Below are 2,500 nucleotides of genomic sequence, written 5' to 3'. Positions count from 1 at the left end.
GAGACAAGCATATGACTACTGGCAGGATCAACCAGGGAGCTGCGTCAACTAGAGCTGAGCAGCCGGCCGCCCGGGAGTGTGTCCCGGGGGCCCGCGCGAACACGCAAGCGTCCGCTCAATCATTCTGCAAACAGGAGGAGGCTGCGCTCCCCTGCACAATACACCTCGAAACCCTCTCAGGTCCCGGCGGCGCGCAGCGCCGTCCCAAGTACTTGGTCGGGTTCGAGAGAGGCGCAATCGCCCGGAGTTAGGCGAGTAGACGCTTTCGGTGCGACCACCCGTGCTCCCAACTGAGCTTGCCGCTGCCGACAGAGGCCCGGGAGCGTGCTGTCGTGGCATTGCCGGCGGGAGACAACACGCGCCACCTACGGTGACCGGCAGCTCCAACGCCAGCGCCACAGAAGGACAAAAGCCCCACTTGGGTGCCGAAGCGAACTCTCCCAGCACAGCGCACGCGCCAACACATCCGCACAGCTGCGATACAAACCACCAGCGAGAACCGCTGGGGCGACCGAGCAGCAGACGGCGTCGCGGCGCCGAGCGCCGGGCGGCGGCGCATCCTCAACGCACACAGTCCTCAATCGGACCAGCACACTGAAGATGTCCACCGCGCTTCGCACCGGGCCCGCGAGGACCTACTTTGGCCGCACGGCGCCGCGCGCAGGGTGCGCCGGCGCGCAGCTGCGACGCCTGCCGCGTCCGTCGGCCGGCGCGCCTGCCACTGGCCGCCCCCACCAGCCGGCTGTAGCGCGTGCGCCCACGCACCGCGCGGCCAGCACGCCGGGAGGCGCCCCCTCACCGGCCGGGGACGGTCCCACCCAGCCACCGCCGCGTATCGCTTCACACCCAGATGCCGTTCAGTTTCGTCGGCATGGTGGGTATCGCTGGAACAACCGGTTAGTACCTCAACCTATCGTCGCCATCACCGATTCACCCCTAGCGAGAACAACCGCACCACAACAGGTTACCATTTCTTCATTTGCGTAACTTCACCAGAAAACGCAGGCGTCCATCGCCATTTGCAACTTCAACGATTATTGCATGCCTGTGTCAGGTGTCACGCCACACTACGTCTGCCCACATACACGCAACAAAATGTGCACGCCTAGACAATACGTGGAAGGTGGCCCCCGTACGTATGCGATGTCCATTGCTCGAACGACTGTCAACCGGCCTCTGTAGCATGTCGCAGATATGGAACGCGGTGCACCATGCCATCACGGTGTGTGAGGAGAGACGACTAGGTCCGAATACATCAACAGACAGCTCATGCTGATCGCCATCCACGGCGTCCGTTCCTCCCACACGTCTCTATGGCGTACCACACTGCAATCCAGCTCTCATAGGGAGACGACACGTAGCTGCGTGCACAATATTTGCACTGTATGGTCCGCCGTTTTTGGGCGCAGTCGTTGTACGGTCACACATGTGCCACGATGTATCATTCAGTACATAAGGACGAATGTGCAGTACAGATTGTGGTTCACGCGTACGACATCAGCGGACAGTTGACACAGGCCGCACCACAACGTAGCCTGCGTACGTCGCATGCGAAGGGCATTGAACATGCAAACTTGTCACCAACCAGCTTGCGAAGGCAGGGGGCAAGGTGTGGACGTGGGGACGTGGGGAGGGGTGGGGGGGGGGGCGGCATGTACGTCCTGCTGCCATCCACATTACAGTGTACAGCAGGAGCATGTGGAAAGTCAGCAAGACTTGCAAGGTGTTTAACATGAAGCGATACACAGGGGAGCGGGCAGTGCGAGTAGCGAACTATATTGCGAGGGTTGCGGGTGGGCAACACTACACTAATTGAACGAATCGTATAACAATTACAGAGCAGGTTTAGGCGACAACGTGGGTTACGTTAGGGGACAACATGGGTTAGGTTAGGGGACAACATGGGTTAGGTTAGGGGACAACATGGGTTAGGTTAGGGGACAACATGGGTTAGGTTAGGGGACAACATGGGTTAGGTTAGGGGACAACATGGGTTAGGTTAAGGTACAACATGGGTTAGGTTAAGGTACAACATGGGTTAGGTTAAGGTACAACATGGGTTAGGTTAAGGTACAACATGGGTTCGGTTAAGGCACAACATGGGTTAGGTTAAGGCACAACATGGGTTAGGTTAAGGCACAACATGGGTTAGGTTAAGGCACAACATGGGTTAGGTTAAGGCACAACATGGGTTAGGTTAAGGCACAACATGGGTTAGGTTAAGGCACAACATGGGTTAGGTTAAGGCACAACATGGGTTAGGTTAAGGCACAACATGGGTTAGGTTAAGGCACAACATGGGTTAGGTTAAGGCACAACATGGGTTAGGTTAAGGCACAACATGGGTTAGGTTAAGGCACAACATGGGTTAGGTTAAGGCACAACATGGGTTAGGTTAAGGCACAACATGGGTTAGGTTAAGGCACAACATGGGTTAGGTTAAGGTACAACATAGGTTAGGTTAAGGTACAACATAGGTTAGGTTAGGTTACACGTTGTT

General features: G+C 57.0%; 1 non-coding gene across 1 annotated transcript in view; it reads right to left on the bottom strand.

Moving 5' to 3' along the window:
* The window catches only part of LOC124772834, a 1,909-nt gene extending 1,871 nt beyond the window's left edge, over positions 1-38 (bottom strand). Inside the window, exon 1 of the ribosomal RNA XR_007014293.1 lies at positions 1-38. This exon is cut by the window's left edge and continues 1,871 nt beyond it. This is a non-coding gene — a ribosomal RNA (small subunit ribosomal RNA).
* Positions 39-2,500: the final 2,462 nt, after the last annotated feature.

The sequence above is a fragment of the Schistocerca piceifrons genome, unplaced genomic scaffold (assembly GCF_021461385.2).
Source record: "Schistocerca piceifrons isolate TAMUIC-IGC-003096 unplaced genomic scaffold, iqSchPice1.1 HiC_scaffold_943, whole genome shotgun sequence".
In the NCBI taxonomy this organism is placed as follows: domain Eukaryota; kingdom Metazoa; phylum Arthropoda; class Insecta; order Orthoptera; family Acrididae; genus Schistocerca; species Schistocerca piceifrons.
The sequence above is the reverse complement of the archived record's forward strand: the minus strand, read 5'-3'. Positions and strand labels throughout refer to the sequence as shown.